The 13656-nt window shown below is 28.6% G+C and overlaps 1 pseudogene; it reads left to right on the top strand.

The window, feature by feature from the left end:
- Positions 1 to 573: 573 nt before the first annotated feature.
- Positions 574 to 13069, top strand: LOC129288925 (very-long-chain aldehyde decarbonylase CER1-like; annotated as a pseudogene).
- Positions 13070 to 13656: the final 587 nt, after the last annotated feature.

Genomic DNA, 13656 nt, shown 5'->3' with positions numbered 1-13656 from the left:
TTTTTAGTCAACTAAAGGTCAAAGTTACCATTTGTCAATAGCAAGAGAAACATTGTACTATTTTTAAATGATGAAAGGGAATATTGCACCACCAAAAAAGTTTATGATATTACACACTTTTACGTGAATAGATGAAGGATAAAAATTTTCTTTAATCATTCAAAATTTAGTTGGAAATGCTAAAACTTCAGTTATGAATTATTTAAATGTATTTTCAAATTCATGTCGTATTTCATTTCTAAAATTTAGAAAGGCATATTTGAAGATCATGAAAAATGTAGTTGTAAACTCATGAAAGCCTAAATATTTACAAGTTTTGGTTTTTATAACTAAATTTCCAGTTTTTTTAACTGAGATTACAGGTTTAGAAGTTAAGAATGCTATTATTAATTGTGATTTTTACAAGTTTAGAACGAGTTTGCATAAGAGTCCTTATCAAGTGTTTACAAGTTTAGAAGTTAAGAGAGAAGGACCTTGGTTCTTAAATGCAGCATTGAATAATATGGTTTACAGATGAATAAAGCACACTATATATGTGTGTGTAAGGAAGCCAAGTATCATGATTTGTGCCATTAGAAATTGTGATAGCTAGTTTTATAGATATGGCTTCTCATCCAGGCATTCTTACAGATTGGCCTTGGAAGCCTCTTGGGAGCTTTAAGGTTTTACCTTGTTGCTCTTCTAAGCACTTATTGCTTTCATTCTCTTTAGTCTTTTTAGTCTCTTGTTTTTTTTTTTTTTGTTCCTTTTGGCATGGTCCTTTTAGCTGTTTTATCTTTATTTGTTTGAGGGAGAATGATAATAATGTCTCAAAATATATAATTTATGATAGCTAGATCTCAGCAAAATTTTATAAAAAAATAAGTTGTAAATATTGATTTAGACAATTGCAAATAGAATCCTAATTGTAAATTATGAGTTATATTTAAAATTTAAATGTATTATTTACAATTAGAACTTTTAAATTTATAACTATTTCTAAATCAATATATCCAATTTATTTTTCTAAAATTTTATCAAGGATGTATGCAACTTAGACGAGTGCATTAGCTAGATTTTATATATTTTTTCTTCCATTTATCGAGCATGAAGCAAGACATCATTTTGAGTTAATCATTACTAAGTTGGCTTCGATTCAACCACAGTCATAACTATATATCAATCCTTGAATCACTATTCCTGATTGGTTGAATCATTTATTCGGATTTTAGTAGAGCTTGCTTATACCTCCCTTTGTATTATGTTTTTTGTTTCAACAATACCTCCCTTTGTATCATTTCGAGTTAATGTTTTTTGTTTCATGTTGATGATGGTGGAAATTAATGAAGCACATGACATTAGCCCCATGGGTGGTCCATACCATTTACTCTCTCACGACGTCGTATGAGAGGGACTTGGTTTACTATCTCATACTTCCAATGTTAATGGCGAGGATAGTGCACAGCCAGATCTGGATATCTGTTTCTCGACATCGAACAGCTCAAGGCAAAAACAGGATTGTTGATAGAGGCCTTAAAAAAATAAATTGTAACATTGATTCAAATAATTATAAATAGAAATCTATAATACAATCTAAGAGCTATATTTAAGATTTAAATGTCTTATTAATAATTGGATTTTTTGGATTTATATTTGCTTGAATCAATATTTGTAACTTACTTTTTTCCAAGACCTAATGTTTATTAATTTAAAGTTTTGAAATTTCACTTTTGTTCTCTCTCTCTGTTTTTTTTTTTTAATATTTGTTAAGCACATGCAAGAAGAGTAGTCATTAAGAATTAATTAATATCATCAACACATATCATATCAATGTATAAACGATCTATTATGGAGCCATAAAAATATATCAAAATTTCATCCCTACGTAAGACATATATCATCAGTGGCAAAGAGGACCACATGTCGCAAGAGAATGCCAGTTAATTTTAAAAATAATGATTCAAAATAACTATTTAATAATTTTTTTAAAAAAAATCATATATTTTATAACTGTCCCCTATACTTATTATCAAAAGTTATTAAAAATATTTCCTTCCATATAAGTCACTAATTTATGATATTATTTATACATAAAAAATCTATAAATATATAATAATTAAACAGAAACTTAAAAAATTAAATAAATAAGTATATTCTTTTCTAAAAATCAAATTAGAGTTTGGGATTTAGTGGATTCAAAACTGAGCTTAAGTTAAAACATTTACAAAAAAAAGGATCTAGATTTCAAAGGGTGCAAAATTTTATGGCTAGAGAGGATAAAATAGCAAAATCTATACTACTTATTTGTACTTTTTTTTCTAAATTGAGGGGGTGCATATGCCCCCTCCAAATATATGTGACTCTACCACTGGATATCATGCATCCTCATTTAAGGATTTTTATTTTTGAAAAATACAATTGTTGATCCATAACTTTTAGCACGTTTTGGTATCAATCCTTATACTCCTTTATGTTGGTCATAGCTTTATAAGTTTCATCTATTTGCAACGTTAATCTCTTTATTTTTAAATTTGACCATAAAGACTTAACATGGTGGCTAACATGCAGTTAAACTCTATTACTTCTCATGCTAACTTGTTATATTACTTCTCATCCTCATTTAAGGATTTTTATTTTCGAAAAAATACAATTGTTGATCCGTAACTTTTAGCACGTTTTGGTATCAATCCTTATACTCCTTTTATGTTGGTCATAGCTTTATAAGTTTCATCTATTTGCAACGTTAATCTCTTTATTTTAAATTTGACCATAAAGACTTAACATGGTGGCTAACATGCAGTTAAACTCTATTACTTCTCATAGCTAACTTGTTATATTATGATGAACGACTTCTATAAAAAAGAAATAAGTGGAAAGCAAGAAGAAACTAGCTAGGGCAAAAAAGCATAAGGATTGATAACCATTTTATAACTCATACAATATCTAACTCATCATAATTTTACCAACTTAACAACAGTAACAGAGTTTTGTACACATTAGCATATATTTAACTCTGTCAATGACGATATAAGAACTAATGTTGCGGGCAGATAAAATGTAATAGACTATAAGAGAAATAAAAAAAAATGTATAGGGAATGATATTAAAACATATTAAAAATATAGAGACCAACAATTACATTTTTCTTTGATCTTTTAACCGATTATTCCATTAGAGATTAGATTCAAATATATGACCAAATTCTGATATCTGATGTCAAACCTAATTTATTCATTGCCTTATTATTAGATCCAAAAAGCTGAAGTTGTTAGTAAGTAGCTAGTAAGCGACTAGCTACCACCTTTTTCCTCTTTATTGTTGACAAATCATCTAGCATTGTATATTACCAACTATTTCAACAAGGTGAAACTCTTCCAAAATGGCTTTTTTCATGCAGTACAAACTTGAAATTGGGACCATTTTTTGTTTTTTGGAAAGAAATTGGGACCATTTTAAACCTTGTCCATTCATGTATTTTAATCTTATCCATTCATGTTCTAGTTGCAACTGGTGTAGAAAGTTTACTTACTAACTAGTTCAAAAATCAGTGTACGCTGCTTGTTTCCTCATCAATTCTAGAATCAGTGTAAAAGGATTGTAGTAGTGTATATATATTCATATTTTTTGTTTTCTAAATCCATTCTTTGAAGCAATAATGAAGTTAAAACTTGATCTAATTTAGTCTTGATTTGGAATTCATATGGTTTGCAGGGATGACAATATTTTGCTGACCGGACATATAATGTACATAGCGTACATAATACTTCCTGAGATTTTTCATCACTTACCCTTATGGAGAACAGAAGGTGTGATTCTCACGGTTTTATTGCATGCTGGTCCTGTCGAGTTTCTTTATTATTGGCTTCACAAAGCTCTTCACCATCACTTCCTTTATTCTCGCTACCATTCTCACCATCATTCTTCCATTGTCACCCAGCCTATTACTGGTATGATACTCTTCATTCATTTATGATTTTCTTTTTTCACCCATTGGCTTGGTTGTTGGGGCGAAGTTAGAGTTAGGAAATTGGGCCAGCTTGTGTTTTCCCATATTTTTGTAGAGGGTTGGGCTTGAGAATTTGCTAGAAAAATGGGTAAGAAGGTTTTCTGGTTCACGTCTAAAAGCTTTGTGAAAAAAGGTTGGGTTCAGACTAGCCTTTTTTAATTTTTTTTTTAAAAACCTTACTCTATTTTTATCATCTAAAAAATTCTTTACTTAATTTTAGCCTCAAACAATCAAACAATAACTACTAATGTATTGAATTATCATAAAACTAGTCAAATAGTCAAATATTTTATTTATAAATGGTGGTGGTGGTGGTAGTGATAACCTTTTTTTTATTTGTACTTTAAATGTAAAATTGTACTCAAAATTTGATTTGTTTAATATTTCATAATTAAATTTAATTTTGAAAAAACAAAAAATAAAAAATACAGGCTTTATGGCCAAGCCTTGAGGCTTAGTAATTTGGGCCAGGTTTTGACAAAATCACTTTTGTGCTCAAATGTCCAAATGAGCTAAGCCTATAAGGTAAAAGCCTGTCCATTTCCTAGCTTTAGACATTTGTATTTGATTACATTGATGAGCTCATCAAGTAGCTAGCCTCTTATATATATCCTTACACATGCCTTGCTCAAAGTATCTAATTATCATTGATCATCATCACAACTTTCTTTCTTTCTTTCTGATTAGGGGAATGACGCTTGCGGTTTCAAAAGACCATAGAAATTTTTACATAGACAAACAGAGTCACTTGAATTCAGTTTCTAGTTTACAAAAAATAGACAAAATACATTGGAAGAGAAAAAGAATGAAATTTTGTCCTTCTGGATTCAAAGTTAATGAGTGTTTTCACTATAGCCTCCCTCTTGCATATAACTTCCACACACACCCTCCTTGTGAAAACGTCTCCCCTCCAATAATTTTAAAATAGATGGGTTCTGTGTTGTTGGCAAAGCCTATTATTTATACTTGCCAAAAAAAAAGATAAATATTACACGTAAGAACCCGAGCATTATGAATATTTAGATAAGCTCCCATTCCACAAAGGAAGCTTAGGTTTGGGCTTGATCCACTAAAGATTAATAAGGCCAACAGATTAATTTAGAGATAAGTCAAATCCCTAAAAAATGTTGTTGAAAGATATCTAAATAGTTGGATACACAAAAATATATAAAGCACTCCCAATTATTTGCAATTGAGACTCTTTTATTTACAGTTATATAAATCAATATTTGCAATTTATCTTTCAATAAATATTACTTATGATGACCTAAACCATGATTAAATTAATTTTTTTGGGATATAAGTATCATTTTTCCTTTTTCGTATTTGTCATTTTGTATATTGATATTATTACTGTTTTTGTTTTACAGCTGTTGCTCATCCATTTGCTGAGGTCTTAGCATATATTACTCTATTCGCAATACCACTATTTGTAACGTTGTTCACAAAGACTGCTTCCGGTGCTTCTGTTTATGGTTACTTGTTTTATATCGATTTCATGAACAACTTGGGTCACTGCAACTTTGAGTTCTTCCCAAAGAAGCTGTTCTCTCTCTTTCCCTTTTTGAAGTATCTCACCTACACTCCATCGTAAGTCTCCTCCTTTACAGTTGTGTGCGTTCATTATTAGACTATACTTAAGTTCCACACCTGATAATTAAAAAATAAATTAAGGTATATAAGTCCGAGGTGAATTTGTCCAATTAATTTAGAGTAAGTAAGTTTCGATGCATAAGGATTTAAATTTGAACAAAATTATATGTATAAATACATAAAAGACTTTAGATTTGGGTATTATAATTTTTTGTAATTTCAAATTCTCTTTAAATCCTATTTATTTGACATCTCAACCACTTCAATCCTCTCTTTTTTTTTTCCTCCACGTTTTCACCTATCAATGCTTCTATTATTATTTCCACTACATACTTTCATATATATCTCATTCTTGTATTAAACAATAGTGATAAGTCTGTCACTTTAAATATTTTGTTTCTGTTTCAAATTTGGACTCATCTTTTTTTTTTTTGTCTTCTAAAATTTTTTGCACTATCTAAATAAAGGATTCCAAATACATAAATTTTAAATATAAAATTTTATATTTAAAATTTAAATTCAAATTCATTAATCTAAACGATACCTTAATTTATTTGTTAGATGTTAAAGGCAAGCCTCAATTAGACTTCAAACTTTTCAACGTCCACTACAATTTCCCCGTTTTGAAGGATTGAAGGACTACTCTTTTGGGAATATTACAACAAATACGGAATGCAATTCAACACTTGTATTTGAGGAAAAGTTAAACATAATTTTAAACACCAAATTAAGACAATAGTCCGTATAGAAATATTTTTTTTGCATATTGCATCAGTACTGTACGCCTGTTTGACTCGAGCTACAGAGACTTATTAAGGCTTGTAACCCTCAATAATAGTATATCTAAATCACATTTTAGATGTGCTTTTACCAAATTTAACAAATAGTTAAATCTCTTAAATATACTTTTGTCAAATATAAATTAAAATTTAAATGGGCACTTAATAAAATTTAAACTAATCCAAATCCAGTACTTGTTGGATTCTTTCAAGTAATTTTAAGGACAACTACCCCTTTCAAGTATTTGTATGGGGCAATTTTAAGAAAATAGTTAAGACAAGCCCAACTTTCCAATGGATTTTCCAGACTTGTGTCCATTTATGTAGCAAGACAAGTTAGTAAAATTCAAGAAAAGTGGATATCGATTTTGAAAATTAAATGAAAAAGAAAGTATATGTATAATTTAAAATTGAGGAAAGCTGGTATGTCTGATGGCTAGGAAATTGTTATATAGTGAATCAATAATTGAATAGTAAATCATGACTAACAAAAATCAAGCTTGATTTATGAACCACATGCAGGTTTCACTCACTGCATCACACCAGATTCAGGACAAACTATTGCCTTTTCATGCCAATCTATGATTACATTTATGGTACTGTGGATGAATCCACAGATGAAACTTATGAAACATTTTTGAAGAGACCAAATGACTCACCAAATGTGGTTCACTTGACTCATCTAACAACGTTGGATTCCATCTATCATCTTCCATTAGGGTTTGCTTCCTTGGCCTCCAAACCTCAAACATCAAAATGGTATCTTCATTTCATGTGGCCTTTCACTTTTGGTTTTATTCCATTGGCTTGGATCTTTGGTCGTACATTTGTTTCAGAAAGGAACACTTTCAAAAAACTCAATTTGCAGTCATGGGTCATACCACGATTCACAAAACATGTAAGAATAATTTCCTATCTTGCCGTTTGCTTCATTAATATAGCTCAATTTTGGAAATGGTTCGAAATTAGAAACGTATTTCTGTTTTAAAAGAATTATAAATTTAGCTCTGATAAGGGGTTTTTAAATTTTCTTGTTCAAGAAAGTCCATAGTCTCTAAAAGAATGAGGCAATTACACTTTCATGAAAAGGATGACTAGGATCTTAACAAGACAAAATTGAAACTTTTCTTGTGCATTATGCAGTATTTGAAGGGAAAGAGCACATCACTGAACAAATTAATTGAAGAGGCAATATTAGAGGCTGAATCATCTGGAGCTAAAGTATTGAGTCTTGGGCTTCTTAATCAGGTAATTAGAAATTAAAAAAAAAAACAACAACAACAACACAAACCTTCATGAGTTTTTATATGCAAAACATCGAAAAAAGGAAGAGGAAAAATCACGATCAGGTCCCATTCAAGCAATCTAATTACAATATAGATATATATATATAGATACATGAAATTACAAAATTATTCTGAATCCCCATCTCTTTTACTGAAATTATCAATTATTGCTAGATAGGTGTTAGTAGAATTGTTCAGCTAACAACTAAACAGCACTAAATTGTTCAGTTAACAATAGGTGTTAGCAATAAGTGATAACGTCAGTAAAAGCACATGGGACTTCAAAATAATTTTCTAAAGGCACAGGTAATTTATATATATATATATATATATATATATAACACGAATTGTTTGGCCAAAAAAAAAATACAACACAAATTGGCAGGAAGAAGAGCTGAATGAATATGGGCAACTTTATATCCACAAGTTTCCAGAGTTGAAGATGAAAGTTGTGGATGGAAGTAGTTTAGCTGCAGCAATTGTTGTGAACAGCATTCCCAAAAGCACAAGTCAAGTGTTTCTGCGAGGCAACTTTAATAAGGTTTCTCTTGCTATATATCCAATGCTCTAAGCAAAAGAAATGTTCAGGTAAGTTTTATAGACAACTATGCTAAAGTATATAATATTTTTTTAACTTTATACAAAATTTTATTTTAATTCCTTAATTTATAAAGGATTTTTTCAATCCTTTAACCTGAATACCATTAATTTCATCATAAAAAAATGTATAAATTATACTTTTTTAATATTGACAAAACATTTTTAAATGTTAATATGTCAAGTTTAATTTTTTTAAAAAATAATAACAATGATCAACATAAAAAATAATAATTTGAAATTAATAATATTAGAGTTAAAAGATTGAAAAGATATTTTTTAAAATTAAAAAATTAAATTAAAATTTTATATAAAATTAAAAAACTAAAAGTACAGTTTGCTTATTTATACACACATATTTGGGGACGGACCCACGTTTGTTGTAAAACTACATTTTTATAATAAATTAAAGATAATCTTGTTGTAGCAGATGTTATTGCATACTTGAAAAAAAAAATGCTACAATAATAGATTTTATGATAGATACACACACAAAATTAAAAACCAATAGATATTATTTTAATGCATAATATATATTAAAATCAATGTAAGTTACTTTAATGAGAGTCAGGGCCGTACCCTGTCACAAATGGGGCTAATAAAGAAATGAAATGGGTTTTGAGTCAGCAACTCTTGGGCCAAAATCTAGTAGGCTTAGAGATATGGATTCAATACAAGGAAGTGGGTTATATAGATTGCCAAGCAAGAGGGGCGAAGGGTCTGAAGAATTTTGAGAGCAATCTCTTTACAAATAGAAATAAATTACATGATTATACAATATTGGTTTATAAAAATATTTTTATAATTTCCATTTTTTTTCAAAAAAATAAAAATATCATCAATGCATGATGAATATTAAAAAGAGTGGAATTTAGTAGATTGTTTCAAAAAAATTTTGAATAAATTATGCTTAGCCTTTTATACTTAAGGGACTTGTTTTCAATTAAATCAAAACATATGTATCATTTATGGATTATTTATTCTTTAACAAATTTTTATTGTTAATATTATATTAACACATTGAAATTTAATTGTTTTAATTTGATTGGATAAAATTATATTAAGTATACAAGGTTAAGTATCTAAGTATTACCCTATTAAATTGAATAAGAATTTAAATAATATATGTTTACTATTTAATTTGTAAATAATATTGGTTAATCCTAGTCTTAGCAGGTCAAGTATATAGTTTATTATATTTTATATCATATGTATAAAAAATATTTCATTTAACTATATTTTTAATTTATTAAAATATTAAATAATTTCAAATTATTATTATCATATTTTCCATATAATTTAAGTATTTAATAAAATTTTATTTTAAATATTTAAAAATTTATCAATAGTATGTAAAATCTTTTATTTAAATTTGGCCCCCCTCTATCCTATTCTGCCGCAGATGAGAGTTCTTATGATGCATTAAAATATAAGTCATATTATAAAGGATATATGGATCATTAAATATTTTATACCTAAATACCTACTTTTAGGCTTTTAAATATTTTCAAAGTATATATAATACCAAATTTTGGATTGTGACTCAAATTTTGAGTCTGTGATATATTATAATGAAAACTTCAGGGAGATAAAATATTACTGTTTCCTATTTTAAATATAATTCACAACTAACTTCCTTAGTAAAGTTAAAAAAGTTGTTAATTAAAAGTAGTTTAACTTCTTAAATATTTCCCAAATTGCAATAATTTTTTAAATCTGTCCCTAATTAAATTGTTCAACCTGTTAAACTTTGGAAAGATTTCTTTAAATAAAGAGTGTGTAAAATAATGTAAAAGTTAACAATTCTCTTAATTTTCAAAAAATTTTGTTTTTGTTTACTTTTTTTCAAGTCGTATGATATCATGCAAGCAGGTGGCTATACTATACGAGGATAAGTTGACGAAGCTTCATTCAAGAGTACTCACGTCCAAAGTAAGCCTTACTCTCACGACAAACTATGATGCCAAGGTAAATATGGTTATTGTTGAGAATGAATGATTGTTTTACGTATCCATATCTATATTCTTATAGGTTAATGAGTCATGGCTAAAGCCTCAAAGGAAAGCCCATATTAAAAGATAAGCTCATTCAATAGGAGAGTCTTTTAAATTTATAAACCCTAAATTGTTGGTGAGACTTCAAAATGTAGAACTCATTATAAACCATACCAATTCTCATGAGCACAAGTTTAAAAAAAGAGCTCACCTCAAAAAGTTATCATATTAGGAGGAGAGCCTCTCATGCTTATAAACATCATTTCATTTGAAAGGCTTCCTAACATATGGCTCACAGCATAACGGCTTGTATTCACTTATATTAAATGAACCTATAAACATGTTTAAAATCACTTTCCACTTCACCAACAAAAAAAAACCTCATTTTGAACTAGTAATTGTTGAGTTTAGTGAAAAGAGATAGTTCTTCATATTTTGATGAACTGAAATTTTAATTTCTATTAAAAGAAGTGCTTGCATTTTATATTCGATCAAGTCTTAAATAGGATTGCCTTTTTTTGGTTGCCCAAAGTATCCACTGTCGGTAGCAGTGACTAATCCCTTCGCCATGGGGTCTCTCACAAGGGGACAAACGGTTGGCTATAGAGTACTCTCCATCAAATAGGATTGCCTTTAATAAGAAGATGCATGTGCACAACTATTAAAAAAAAAAACAACCTAGTTTTCATGCTTTTTCATGTGTTTTCAAACATACATCCTATCTCTATATCCATTTTAAAATTTGAGAAAGTTTTAAACTTGACAGAAACTTATATGCTAATTTGAACTTTAATTTAGCATGACTTTGTAGCCATAGGTCTTTTGATGTAATAAAATTAATAGATCAAACTAAAACCTAATATAAAATTAAAATATTAAAGATACACTTTTGCCTTTTGTAGATATGGTTGGTGGGAGATGGATGGGATGAAGATGAACAGATGAAAGCATCAAAAGGAACATTATTCATACCATATTCTCAATTTCCTCCAAAGAAAATGAGAAAGGATTGCTTCTACCACTGTACTCCTGCCATGATGGCTCCTCTCTCATTCACCAATGCACATGCTTGTGAGGTTAGAATATATAGTTACCACTATAGTTTGATATTTTTAATTAGGATATAATTCCAATGGTCTTTTGTAATAGTTAAAAGTTAGCTACGTTTTTGTTTAAAAAAAAAATTAAACGGGCTCCACTTTAATTAGGAAACTTACACAAATCTCTCCTAAAATTACAATTTACACTATATAAACTTCTTTTTTATTTTAAGGTTCTATTTTTCTACAGTCAGCCTCTAATAAGTCGATCTCTAATTAACTAAATTTTACCCTTTTTACCAAAGATATCCTATTTAATTATGAGTAATCACATTTTCTTGACATTTTTATTTTCAATTTGGTATATTTTTATTTTATTATAAATTTTATTATTTTTTAATTTAATATTTTATAAAAATTTAGTTAAATATTACTATAATTAATTATTAAAAAAATTTATTTTTTTCTAAAGAGAGTAAGCAATAAACAAAAAGATTATGGGGAGAAGATCAATAATTTTAATTTTTAACATAAATTTCAATTAACAAAAAAAATTTAGAATCATTTGAACAATGTTAAAAATTAGAATAAAATAGATTTTTATTTTTAAGCACACTCACTCAACGAGTTTCTTAATTATAGCCATGGGATTTAATCAATATTTGAAAATTATCTAATTACATTTTTCTCCAAAAATTTAAAACATTCCTTTTAATCAAAGCACTGTTGTTTTATATGTTGTCTTCTCTAAAAATTTGAGATTTAGTATGTACTTTTGAGTATTATATAACAAAATCTCTTACAACTACTTGATTAAATCAAACGGTCATTATCGTGCCACATGAAATACTCATTGTTCTCCAAAAATTATCTAATTACATTTTTCTCCAAAAATTAAAGCAATCCTCATGATCAAAACGCTCCTTTTATATGTTGTCCTCTTAAAAAGTTTAGATTTAGTGCTTTTTTAGTATTGTAAAACAAAATTTCTTACAACCACTTCATTAAATCGAATAGTCGTTATCATGCCACATAAAATGGTCATTATTCTCCAAAAATTATCTATTTTCATTTTTCTACAAAAATTAAAACAATTCTCATGATCAAAGCACTTCTTTCATATGTTGTCTTCTCTAAAAATTTAAAATTTAGTGTTTTTTGAGTATTATATAATAAAATCTCTTATAACTACTCGTTTAAATTGAACAGTTGCTATCTTACCAAGTGAAACACTGATTGAGTAAGTGAACTTATATTCACCAGTTCCAAATATGAATAAAATATGCAATTTAAAAACAGATAAAAGGTCTCTAAACTATTAGAAACATTTAAGGGAGTCTAATGTATTTTACCTTCGGAAGCCTTCATTTAATGTGAAATTTTTCCCTTTTTCACTTTGGGATGACAGAATTGGTTACCAAGGAGAGCAATGAGTGCTTGGCGAATAGCAGGAATAGTACATGCCTTAGAAGAATGGAATGTTCACGAGTGTGGCTCTACCATTTTCAACATCAATCAAATATGGCATGCAAGCATTCGTCATGGTTTCCAACCTTTGGATATTCCCTTTTGATCAAATCATGTTAGTTTAAATATGCACGAATAAATCCGTGTGTCTGTTTTTGTTTATTTAATTTGATCTCTGTTTCTCGTTTAGGTTTTTTGCTGTGGGTTGATATCATGTATATGTATAGGGGCCACAACTTCCTCTATCTCGTTTGAATAAGGCCACTTGGTTATAGTATCTATCTGTATGTCTATATATATATATATATATATATATCATTGTTGGTCCTCTTTAATTTGCTTCCTAATTTTAAGGATGTGAACGTCATGTTTAATTACATTTTTCATATTAATTATTCTTTTTTCTGATTTTATAGATATCTAGATGTATTAAAATTATAAGTTGCTTCGGCTAGATTGTTAGGAGGTTTGCAAATTTATTTTTTTTACACATATATGGGCCTACTGTAGATGCACGAAACTTGATTCAATACTTCTTGAAAAATCAAGAGGTTAAGACTTTAAACCCCAATAGACCCTTTATTGAATTAACCAACCACTAACTGCTTGTCAGCAGCAGAGCTCCAGCAGCTAGCGATGGAGGTTCGGCCTTCGGCTTGGTAGTGGTATGTCCACCGACGATGGTGGGGATTTTTGTATTTTATATAGACTAAGGATATTGTAGTAATTGACAAAAAAAATATAATTGAATTTGAGACCCTTGGATCTGTATAAGAGTTTCAAAAATTATTGGACCTTGCAAATGATTAATCACTTTGGAAGGGTCGTAATTGATATTCTCCCTTTTTTTTTTTTGCTACATGATATTCTTCCTTTTCATTTATTTTGAAAAACAAGTCTAAAACCTGCATTACA

This window comes from Prosopis cineraria, unplaced genomic scaffold (genome assembly GCF_029017545.1).
Source record: "Prosopis cineraria cultivar Desert tree isolate PC_DT_omini unplaced genomic scaffold, ASM2901754v1 PC12, whole genome shotgun sequence".
NCBI classification, from domain to species: domain Eukaryota; kingdom Viridiplantae; phylum Streptophyta; class Magnoliopsida; order Fabales; family Fabaceae; genus Prosopis; species Prosopis cineraria.
This window is presented reverse-complemented; position numbering and strand designations above follow the sequence as displayed.